A 12,578-nucleotide genomic window follows, 5' to 3' on the forward strand; every position below is an offset into this window, starting at 1 on the left:
CCAAGGGAGAGGGGACAACTTTTTGATCCCTGTGAGTCCGACGTCTGTTCCCCTCTGCCGATGCCAAGAACGAGGGTTCTAAAGAGAGAGTATGAACGGAGAGGTCGTTCTTGTGCACTGCCACTCCATTCTTTCTAATAGAATTGGACACAATGAGGCCACTTTCTCTTCCATATTTTGGTTGCAATACCTTTCTCCTTTGATTCTACAAAAATACGATCACTATGGGATGTCACGGGCCTTTCGTATTTCTTTTACATGGCGCAACAATATAGTTTGCAGTACTTTATGTAGATGGACACTCACATTGGTCCCTGATCTCAAACTATATTCCAAATTAACTTATAGTAATTGTGATGGTGTGATATGCTATGTGGGTATCATTTTTGTGTATATTTCTATTTTACTTATTTTCATAGTGTTCTCTTGTAGAAGGAGTTATTTGCTAAGTGATGAATGGCTGTTGCTGCCATCTGATATCAGCCCCAACAGCACTGTATTGTCTGCTAATATGCTAATGACATGCTGACCTAGCTTGTTGAAACAATGAGCCCCTGAGACCTTCCCCCTCCTGACCTGTGAATGAGGAGGGAGACTTTTAAAAGATCAGGGAGGTGAGACACAGATCAGTCCAGTGTGAAATGATGATGTGTTCACAGCATCTCAGAGAGAAAGGAGAGTATATGGACTATGCTTTCCTCTGTCTGCTGGATTGTTGGACTTTTATCCTGTTACTGAACTGCATTCGTGTTCTGGACTATTCTATCCTTTGTGTGGTAGATCGTATATGGACCTTTCGTATTTTTTTATAAAGGTCTTGGGATTGTTCGCTCTTCGCTGGCTCTGTTGATTGTGTGGTACCAGAGAAGGACCCCGTGACAGTTATATAATACAGTACATTGTTGTGAAATTGGATTTTGGGCTCCCCCGGTGGCCACTGGTGGAATTGAACTGGTGTGCATCATCCTCTCTGTTCACCTGTTTCCATCAGGATGTGGGAGTCGCTATTTAGCCTTGCTCCTCTGTCACTTCCATGCCGGTCAACATTGTAATCAGAAGCCTTTCTGTGCATGTTCCTGCTGCTAGACAACTCCCAGCTAAGTTGGACTTAGTCCTTGTTTGTTTTTGCATTTTGTTCCAGTTCACAGCTGTAGTTTCGTTTCTGTGTCTGGAAAGCTCTTGTGATCTGAAATTGCCACTCTGATGTTATGAGTTAATACTAGAGTCTTAAAGTAATTTCAGGATGGTATTTTGATAGGGTTTTCAGCTGACCATGAAAGTGCCCTTTCTGTCTTCCTGCTATCTAGTAAGCGGACCTCAATTTTGCTAAACCTATTTTCATACTACGTTTGTCATTTCATCTAAAATCACCGCCAATATTTGTGGGGGCCTCTGTCTGCCTTTCGGGGAAATTTCTCTAGAGGTGAGCCAGGACTATATTTTCCTCTGCCAGGATTAGTTAGTCCTCCGGCCGGCGCTGGGCGTCTAGGGATAAAACGCAGGCTACGCTACCCGGCTACTGTTAGTTGTGCGGCAGGTTTAGTTCATGGTCAGTTTAGTTTCCATCCTTCCAAGAGCTAGTTCGTATGTTTGCTGGGCTATGTTCTCTTGCCATTGAGAACCATAACAGTACATATTTGGCTTCTCGAGAAACCGAAGTACCTGGAGGACACCCTTGAAAACATGGGGAGGACATACAAACTCAATGCAGATGTTGTTCTTGGCTGGATTTGAACCCACAATCCCAGAGCTATGAGGCAACTGTGCCGCCCTCAGCTCAGTTTAGGAGAACCGCACAAGGTACAGGTATTATGGCTTTTGGACAAAAATAAAAACTAAATAATAGTGATCCCCACCAAACAGGCTTCCACCAGTGTTTAGACTAGGACACAACTCTTGGAAGGAATCAATGATGTCAACAACAAGGAGAAGGACTGGTGGCGAAAACACTTGCCCTACATGTCCAGGCTACCGAAGAAGACAAATATGGAAGTCTGGTATTTGTTACTAAAAAAAATAGTCAAGAAGAGAGTAAGAAATTAAGAAGTCTGAGAAGAAGACCCTGTGGACAGTCGAACACAAAGTTACCAGTCCAAAAAAAGTTGTCACCCTAATTGGAATGTGGGACAAGAAGAGTGTATCCCATTACTAAAAAAAAGTTGCCACCCCAAGTAAGAAGTGAGGAAATAACAAAAAGTTGTCTCACTAATAAAGGAAGTTGGGCTAGAAGAGCGTATAAACAGTCTCTAACAAAAAAGTTGCCTCCCTGATTATGAAGTGGGACAAATATAGTGCATGTCCTGTCTTTCAAAAAGTTGTCTCGCTAATTAATAAATGAGCAAAAAGTCCATGTGGCCAGTTGAACAAAACCAGATAATCAGGAAGCAGGGCAAGAGGAACACTTAACGTGTCCAACAAAAAATTGCTTCCCTAATTAAAAGGTTGGAGTCGGAAGTCAGAGTAAATGAGCATGCGACCAGGCTAACAAAAAGTGACCTTAATTAGGGGACAGCTAAAAAAAAAGTTGCATCCCTAATTAGAAAGTAGGACTAGAAGAGCATGTGACCAGTCAAAAAAAAAATTGCTTCCCTAATTAAAAGGTTGGAGTCGAAAGTCAGAGTAAATGAGAAGTCCAAGTCGGTGGTTTGGCTTACCGACTCAACAGCCCGGGCATGAAGAGGATGTGCCCAGTTTTACAAAAATTTTCCTCTCAAAATAGAAAATGAAGCAAAAAGGGCTTGCGCCCTGTAGAACAAAAGGTTACATTTCAAATTTGGAAGAGGATCAGGAAGTGCATGTGACCAGGCTAACCAAAAGTGACCTTAATAATTAGGAAATAAGCAACAAAATATTGCCTCCCTAGATTCAAAGTGGAGCAAAAAGACCAAGGGGACAGCTAAAAAAGTTGCATCCCTAATTAGAAAGTAGGACTAGAAGAGCATGTGACCAGTCCAACAAAACATTGCCTCCATAGCCAAGATGTGGGACAAGAAGGGTGTGTAAACAGTGAAACAAAAAGTTGCCTTTCTAATTATGAAGTGGGGAGTGAAAAGTTGACTGCCTAGAACGGAACTGACACAATAACTCCATGCAGCCAGTGTTGAACAAAAGTTGCCTAACCTAAAAAGTGGCGCAAGGAGAACATGATTAGCACAGAATCTTTTGTAAAAAATTACAGATTTAGAATTCCTATGTTTATATGTATCCAATTCTTCCCACTTCTTGGAATATACGGTATATAAAAAAAAAATAATTGAGGTGTGAAATATGTTTTAGTAGTCACAATAAATACATTGTAAGAATCTCAGAACCATTGTTGTGAGCGACCTCCTGAGAGCAACATGTGTAAAAATTTCCGCCAAGCTCGAAAACAGCGTTAAAATCTTTGATAGGATATTAAGCAAATACGTAAAGCTTTATTAACAAGTTTAATGTGGATGCAAACGACGTGAAAGAACAAGGGTTTGTAGAGAGAAGTACGCTCCGCTGTGTGGATGCGTGGACCCCACGGTGTTAATGAAGCATGCTCGCAGGATTGGCTTGTTTGTGCGTTTCTATGCTTTTGGTTTAAAAACTGTTGAGGGGTTATTACCAAGTATGAGTCACACTAATTACAGAACACTACGTGTGAAATTACACTTAATTAGTTACAATAGCGAACACTACTCAAATTAATTCAAGATGCAGGAAAAAGCGATTAAATTAGGAAACGACACAAAAACAGCAGCAACATCGATCCCTGCTATTTAGAGCTGCTGTCATCCAACTGGGCCCAACTGACTGCTCAGCTAGACAAAAAGTCAACTACTGCGTAGCGCAAAGCTTCCCCCAAAATATCTAGGAATCTCCTAATGTGACAATATTGACAAATAAGGAAACACAAGATTAGCCGTTATGGCAGAAGGAAGCTGCAGAAGTGTGGTGTTACATTGCCAAATAAAAGGGCGATGAAGAAATACGCTCCTTGACACTGAAATCGCAAAGCAAAGAAGGAAATGCCGCGGAATTATGGAAATCACAGGATGGATAGCCATGTTACTGATATGCAAAGAATGGAAAAATAGAAAGAACTTTTTCAAAACATCTCGATTCATTTAGTATAGAGTATGAGCCAAGAGCAGAAATCCCGCCCTTACTGTGCTCATCTGAGGAACATTCTGCCACTTGGGCAAATAATCAAGAGCCACTGCTGGCAGCTCCTGTGGGATCACTGACCAATGACGACCCTGATGTGCTCAATTGGAGACAAGTCCAAAGACTTTGCAGTCATGGGAGCAGGTTTATGCCATGCAGGAGGCTCACAGCAGCCGAACAACATGCAGCCTGGTGCTGTTGGGCTGAAAAATAGCTTCTGGGACACTTTGGAGAATTGGTCACATCATAGGTTTTACAACCAAATCAATGTTACACCGAGCTGACAACGTAGCTGGAATGAAGACTCGAGAGGTCTGGCTACCATACATTTTGCCATTCCACACCCACACCATATATAAAGACCTCTTCATGGCGTTGCTCATGTGATTTCCAGATGGAAATCGAAGTAATGTCGGCTGGAATGGAGTTCTATCTTTTGTCTTGGATGCAATATTAATGAAGTCTGGAGACCAAGTAGGTAATGGCATGAAGACGTCTTCCAATAGAACGAGCCACACGTGGCCTGGCATTATCGTGTTGAAGAAAGGCTCCTGGGATATTTTTTTACGTACCCTAGAAAAGGCCGCATCATGGCATTGCCCACAGGGTCTCCAGATGGAAATTGAAGTAATGTAGGCTGGAACGGAGCTCTAACTTTTGCCTTGGATGCAATATTAGTGTAGTATAGAGACCAAGTAGGCAATGTCATGAAGATGTCTTCCAATAGAATGAGCCTCATGTGGCCTAGCGTTGACGTGTTGAAGAAAGGCTCCCGGGATATTTTTACGCGCCATAGTGAAGGCCACTTCATAGCATTGTCCACGTGGTCTCCAAACCAATCTCCAGCTATCATTGCATCCAAGACAAAAGTAGAAGTCATCGCTGAAGAGGACAGACCATTCCATCCTCCATTGCCATCTTGTCCTTCACATGATAACCTTTGAGATGGATGGCGTGAGGTCAGCGGACACTTGTAATTGGCTGCCTGGTTCTTCGCCCAATTTCATGGACTTCTCTTCTGATGCTTTGTGTAGACATGGTATGACACCTTAGGCTTGGTACGTGACATCTAAATGCACTTGCAACATAGAATGGATCACTAGACACCAGTCTTCTAATCTGGTGAGACCACTTGGGCAACGCCATGAAGAAACCTTCACGAGGGAACGTCACACTGGCCCTACTCCCAGAATTATGGTGTGGGGTGGCATAGTGTATGATAGCCTGACCCCTCTGGTGTTTCACCAATTACCAATATTAAAATGTCACCAATTATTAAAATAATAATTCACTGTCAAATTGAATTGGAGCAATATATTAAAACCCATCTAGTCTTCATTCCAGGTGCAATAACAGTGCGTTGTTACATTGATTTGGTCATAGAACACATGCCCATCATACGGCCATTTCTTCAAAGTGTCCCAGGAGCCAGCTCCAGGTCGCATGCCACTCGTGCTACTGTGAGCATGACTAAACGTGCATTCATTGCTGCAGCATCTCCAGACTTGTCTCCTATCGAACACATCAGGGATGGTCATTGGTCGGTGATTACACAGGGTGCTGCCCGCAACGTGTCTTGATGATGTGGTACTCAAAGAGCATTCAGCACGACAGAATCCTCCTCAAACGACCGCTAATAACCTCACTGATAGCAGTCGAGGCAGTAAGTTCGGTGATTTCTTCTTTTGGCTCATACTCCAGACTGCCTAAATCCAGATGTTTTGAAAATTTTTCTGGAATTTTTTTCAAAATTTGCAGATTAGTAACACATCTATCCAACCTAAAAATTTCCAGAATTTCACGACTTTTCCATCTTGGTGTTGCAATTTCAATGTTGAGGAGCTGTCACAGTCATGCCAAGTCCTCCAAAAATTAAATTAGGTTATTGATTGTGAATGGAGCGGCACATGCTCACAACCGATATATTGATTTTGGGACTCCCATTTTTAGGATCAGTGGGCAAACCACCAGCGATCATTCATGACACTTTAGTTTTTCTAATCCTAGGCAACCCCTTTAATACACATCGGACCAACCACTATTACAAGCTATATGCTTACAAATGACTTTTTTATTTTTACTTCTGACTCATTAAAGTTTGGTCTGAAATGAACACTGTCACTCAAACAACGAGAGGAAAAGGGAGAGGTTTCCCAGTGAAGACACAAGTTCCTGTGTTTTTCCTATCTCCAGTCCGTCCCATAGATATGCCAACGGGACAGCCGCCATTGCAGATTTATTGTCAGTTCTTTCTATATTTTTTTTTAGAATATATTGAACAAAAAACATTTCTACACAAAAGAAATTAACACAATTCATAAAACAAATAAAAAGGTAAAAAATTAAACAATGTGATGAATATTTAATTCTCTTTTCACTGCATTTGTCAACTCTTTTTGAGCTTTTTGTTTACTGCAGTGTTAACTATGATTAGTCTGCAATTAACCAAATTTTCAAAAAAATGTAAAAATGATTTCCAGACTCAAATAATTAATTTTCATTAAAAAATATGCGCTGTAACTTTGCATTGTTTAGCTTGAACTGATCTTGTATTATACTCGATAGCTGAATTAATAATTATGCAAGTGCTATAAGAGCTCGGTTAGTGGTGTATCTGACAACTGTTGACTGCTTCTAATAGCAATCGGTATAATAGTGAGAACAGCTCTGGGGTATAATACAAGATGTAACTCAGGATCAGTAATGTAATGTATGTACACAGTGACTGCACCAGCAGAATAGTGAGTGCAGCTCTGGGGTATAATACAGGATGTAACTCTGGATCAGTACAGGATCAGTAATGTAATGTATGTACACAGTGACTGCACCAGCAGAATAGTGAGTGCAGCTCTGGAGTATAATACAGGATGTAACTCTGGATCAGTACAGGATCAGTAATGTAATGTATGTACACAGTGACTGCACCAGCAGAATAGTGAGTGCAGCTCTGGAGTATAATACAGGATGTAACTCAGGATCAGTAATGTAATATATGTACACAGTGACTCCACCCGCAGAATAGTGAGTGCAGCTCTGGAGTATAATACAAGATGTAACTCAGGATCAGTAAAGTAATATATGTACACAGTGACTGCACCAGCAGAATAGTGAGTGCAGCTGTGGGGTATAATATAGGATGTACTGTATTTCAAGTGAATGGTGTAATGGGGGGTTATACATAAAAGTAAACTTACCATTTAAGTGTTTGGGCCCAACAGTGCTATACAGGGTTCAGAACACACAATATCCGTTGCATATCACTCTATAAGATTTTCAGCACATACAAAGAATAAAGTATTTATTAATCCATATTCACAAGGTTCTCACCTCAGAATCCTGTCAATGTCATCGTCCTGCCGCAGCCTCAATATTGGGGGATTGTCATTTCATAAACTAGAGGAATTTACAATGATTAAGGCTGCAAACAAAAGAAACAAGAAAATGGATCAGTCCACAGTGAACAATAGAAATATCCTATACCAGCGATACGTATAGCTGACGATACAGAACAGAGTGAAATAAAGTCGCAGTCTTGATACATTAATGCAGAGTTTACAAAACTTGGAAGATCTAACCCTGGACATCAGTGCAGCCCAAAATCAGCACCACTCCTGCCCATGGGCAGTACCTGGTATTGCAGATAAGGCTCACTTACTGCACTGAAGTTGAGCTGCAGTACCAGGAACAACCTATGGTACAACAGTGGCGCTCTTTAAAGGTGAAAAGGTCAAGAGCTTCCAGGTATCAACCCATAAAGATGACTAAAACCTGACAGCTTCAGACATGATTTGACTCCGCGTTTATTCTTCCAATGGGCAGACAAATATCCCGCTGTATAAAATACCTTAATTACACTTGGCAAGTGCTGAAAAGAATAAAAATAGGGACAAGAAAGGGATCTGGGCTTGGCCGCGCTGCTTCTGTAGCGAGCTGCTGGTAATTGGGATTCATAACTTTTTCACTTGGGATTTTTACTACACAAACTCTGAGGATTACATGTCTGCGCAGATCATCGGCCGCCGCCGCCCGGCTACATTAATCAGGAGAAATAAAAGCATGAAATGATCCAGAGATTTACCTAATTATTATTTTTTCTACATCTTAAAAGAAACTGTAAATAAGCAAAAAGTCTGCAAGTCCGTACAAACACTGGAAAAAAGATGTGCCCCCTTCCCCGTGCCCTCATATTGCACACTGGAAGATGAATCATCGCAGGATACAGTTTTTTTTTACTTATTGCTTCACCCTTAAATTGAAAGGTATATTCTCATTTAAGCAATTTGTCACCGATCCACAAGATGGGACCCCATCAATCCCAAGAATAGGGCTTTCTCAGATTGTTCACGAAGACAATGACTGGAGCGGTGGCCATCAATCCATTCTCGAGGTCCGTGGTGGTCCTACTGGCGGGACTGCCAGCATGGTGCTATCCTAATTTTAGCAAATAGTGGATTGTTCCTTAGCCCAGGGTGTCATACGATGATCTCAGAAAGAATAAATGGTGCACACTTAACCCAATGATTCCACTGAAAAGTTCAGGCACTTGACCCCAAATAGGCAGTTTCCAACCACTTCCCTTAATCATGGTGTCAAAATGTCTAATAGTTCTCTCTTGAGCATCACGTCACTCAGTGGCACACTATCAGGATGGTCATTGGTGATCACTTGAACATGCGCTAAGGGAACTGGATCATGCCGCAAATTCCACTGGCAGAAACGATGGGCAGATCCTATGTTCTTTCCTAGGATTCGAGATTGTTTATCAATGGTTTCAGTCTCAGTAACCAATATTCTGGAGGCAAAAGGAGTAACACCTCTCACTAGTGCCCCAACTATGGAAAAATTGATACTGTACTGGTCGACTGTTTCCTCTGGAGTCAGTTCCGTTTGTCCAAGTCTGAGTCGGGTTTCTACTGCGACCCAACAACTACCTTTGACATCATCACCTAAGGCCCATTAGGCTGACTCAGTCAGCTAAGTACTGTCCGAGTATTCAGTAAGCTTTGCAAGAGTAGCCATTTGTACTTTGTGTGCCTCACCATACACTTGACTCATCTCCCAAACTCCTGCTTATTTATTAACTATCTACATTTACTTCCTAGTTCTGAACTCTGTTAACCATCTGTCTGCTGGAAGTATAACAAACTCTATTCCGCTTATACTAGTGCTGCTCACACTATAATGCAGTTGCAATGGTGAGTATACTTCTCTGAAATCAAGTATCCAGTTTGCCTCTTCATCACTGCTCCCTGCCGTTAACCATCTGTCTGCTGATAGTAAACAACTCTGCTGTCAACCATTTGTCTCCTGCCTTTTCTGGATCGAATATATAACTATAGATCGTGTTTATATTGGTGGTGGCTCAGTGGTTAGCACTAGGGTTGAGCGAAACGGATCGGTCAATTTCATAAGTCGCCGACTTACGGCAAAGTCAGGTTTCGTGAAACCTGAGCCGATCCCAGCGTGGGGTCGGCCATGTGGTCGGCGATCTTTGCGCCCAAGTCGCGTTTCGTATGACGCTTTAACCGCCATTTTTTCAGCCAATGAAGGAGTGTGGGCAGCGTGATGACATAGGTCTTGTCTTGCTTTCTGCGGCGTCACAAGGGGTGGGGGTAGAAACGCCATCTTACCGTTTTGGATGTAGCGATTTACACAGTCCGAGGAATGTACTGATTTACACTGTGTCCGAGGAGAGAGAGAGAAGAAAGAAAAAAAAAAAAATCCCCATTGACTTGCATTGGGTTTCGTGTTTCGGTCGGCCACCCGACTTTGCACAATAATCGGCCGATTTCACACGATCCGACTTTCGAGAAAGTCGGGTTTCACGAAACCCGACTCGATCCTAAAAAAGCAAAAGTCGCTCAACCGTAGTTAGCACTGTTTGCTTGTTTTTCCTGTAATTGTGTGGGTTTCCTTCATGTATTCTGGCTTGGGAAGCTCTGATACTGATAGGGAATTTAGATTGTAACAGTGATTATGATTTCTGAAAAACAGTTGTGGAATTATTGGAGCTATAAAAGCAAATAAAATAAAAATTGATACTCCTGACTTTGTGTTGTCTGATGTTTCCTCCTTTTCTTATCTGCCTGCCTACCTGCATTCCCTGTTGTCCTAATCCTCACTTATCCACTTGCCGTCTGGCATATCTTGTCCTGCTGCTCCACTGGGTTACTAACCCTGACCAATGGCTTGAAAAAACCCACCTCTCCCACTTAGCCCATAACATTCAGTCACTCTGCAGCAAGGCGCTTCCACGCTCTCTCCAGCAAGTTTTAATGCAGTAACGTTCCACTACCATGGCTAGATACAATCACTCTTGGCATAGCTGGCACTTGTGCTTCCTTGACTGCCTGCCATAGCTCATAGCACAGCACTCCAATGGATCACACTTCTCAGAGGAGTATTACATGGCCTACAAGTCTCCTCACACTGGCTTGGCACTCTCCGCAAGGAAAAACAATCCCCCTTAGAAAGCAATCGAAGGCCTCTCACCCAGCCAAATCAGCATATACGTTTCACACCAGTGTTGGATAAATGCAAAACTCTAAGCTGTTTTTTTTTCAGACGTAAGAAACGCTCCTTACCAAAAATATACCAATATAGCAGAAATTGGAAAAGGGAAAATATTTCTATACTGAACATTTTAACAGCCGAAGTAAGAAAAAGAAGCAATTTGGGCATGTTCCTCTTTAAGAGACTTTTTGAGAGTTGGGCTACCAGTAAACCGTTCCGATCAGCCACCTTCTGCGTCTTTGACCTTCTATTGCGAGTGGCTAAGTCATACAGTAAAAGCTTTTATAAAGTGTCCAAAGGCAAGTGATCCTTCTGCAACTACAAACCAAACCACAGGTATTTCATACTTCAGGTCATAAAGTGCTGAATATGTATGTAAGCAAGCACTGATGTGATGAGAGACGGCAGCAGCGGGAAATGCTCATGTATCTGTGTGGTCGGTCAAACTGTGGTCAAACGTAAGAAAGTAGCTAAAATACAACCAACTGGTAGAGAAGAATAGTGTGACTGATCCTCACGGTGTACACATTACTATAGAACGAGATTTTAACCCCTTAGTGACAGAGCCAATTTGGTACTTAATGACCGAGCCAATTTTTACAATTCTGACCAGTGTCACTTTAAGAGGTTATAACTCTGGAACGCTTTATCGGATCCCACTGATTCTGAGACTGTTTTTTCGTGACATATTGTACTTCAAGTTAGTGGTAACATTTCTTCGATATTACTTGCGATTATTTATGAAAAAAATGGAAATATGGCGAAAATTTTTAAAATTTTGCAATTTTCAAACTTTGTATTTTTATGCCCTTAAATCAGAGAGATATGTCACAAAAAATAGTTAATAAATAACATTTCCCACATGTCTACTTTACATTAGCACAATTTTGGAAACAATTTTTTTTTTTTGTTAGGGAGTTATAAGGGTTAAAAGTTGACCAGCAATTTCTCATTTTTACAACACCATTTTTTTTTAGGGACCACATCTCATTTGAAGTCATTTTGAGGGGTCTATATGATAGAAAATAACCAAGTGTGACAACATTCTAAAAACTGCACCCCTCAAGCTGCTCAAAACCACATTCAAGAAGTTTATTAACCCTTTACATACTTCACAGGAACTGAAACAATGTGGAAGAAAAAAATGAACATTTAACTTTTTTTTGCAAACATTTTACTTCAGAACCATTTTTTTTAATTTTCACAAGTGTAAAAACAGAAATTTAACCACAAATTTTGTTGTGCAATTTTTCCTGAGTACGCCGATACCCCATATGTGGAGGTAAACCACTGTTTGGGCGCACCGCAGAGCTTGGAAGTGAAGGAGCACCGTTTGACTGTTTCAATGCAGAATTGGCTGGAATTGAGATCAGACGCCATGTCGCGTTTCGGGAGCCCCTAATGTGCCTAAACAGTGCAAACCCCCCACAAGTGATACCATTTTGGAAACTAGACCCCTTAAGGAACTTATCTAGATGTGTGGTGAGCACTTTGAACCCCCAAGTGCTTCACAGAAGTTTATAACGTAGAGCCGTGAAAATAATAAATCGCATTTGTTTTCACAAAAATGATGTTTTCGCCCACAAATTCTTATTTTCACAAGGGTAACAGGAGAAATTAGACCACAAAAGTTGTTGTGCAATTTCTCCTGAGTACGTCAATACCCCATATGTGGGGGTAAACCACTGTTTGGGCGCACCGCAGAGCTTGGAAGTGAAGGAGTGTCGTTTTACTTTTTCAATGTAGAATTGGCTGGAATTGAGATCGGACGCCATGTCACGTTTGGAGAGCCGCTGATGTGCCTAAACAGTGGAGACCCCCCACAAATGACACCATTTTGGAAACTAGACCCCTTAAGGAACTTATCTAGATGTGTGGTGAGCACTTTAAACCCCCAGGTGCTTCACAGAAGTTTATAACGTAGAGCCGTG

At 41.6% G+C, this 12,578-nt stretch overlaps 1 protein-coding gene and 1 long non-coding RNA gene across 11 annotated transcripts in view; one reads left to right on the forward strand and one right to left on the reverse strand.

Moving 5' to 3' along the window:
• The window catches only part of FOXP1 (forkhead box P1), a 734,927-nt gene that overhangs the window by 485,595 nt on the left and 236,754 nt on the right, over nt 1–12,578 (reverse strand). For all 10 annotated transcript variants that reach the window (XM_077276201.1, XM_077276197.1, XM_077276196.1 and 7 more), the window contains one exon: nt 7,462–7,552. The gene's annotated coding sequence lies outside the window, so the exon portion shown is untranslated. The remainder of the gene's footprint in view (nt 1–7,461; nt 7,553–12,578) is intronic.
• The window catches only part of LOC143787454 (uncharacterized), a 65,023-nt gene that overhangs the window by 23,567 nt on the left and 28,878 nt on the right, over nt 1–12,578 (forward strand). The gene's annotated exons all lie outside the window — the stretch shown is intronic.

Source organism: Ranitomeya variabilis, chromosome 8 (genome assembly GCF_051348905.1).
Source record: "Ranitomeya variabilis isolate aRanVar5 chromosome 8, aRanVar5.hap1, whole genome shotgun sequence".
NCBI classification, from domain to species: Eukaryota; Metazoa; Chordata; class Amphibia; order Anura; family Dendrobatidae; genus Ranitomeya; species Ranitomeya variabilis.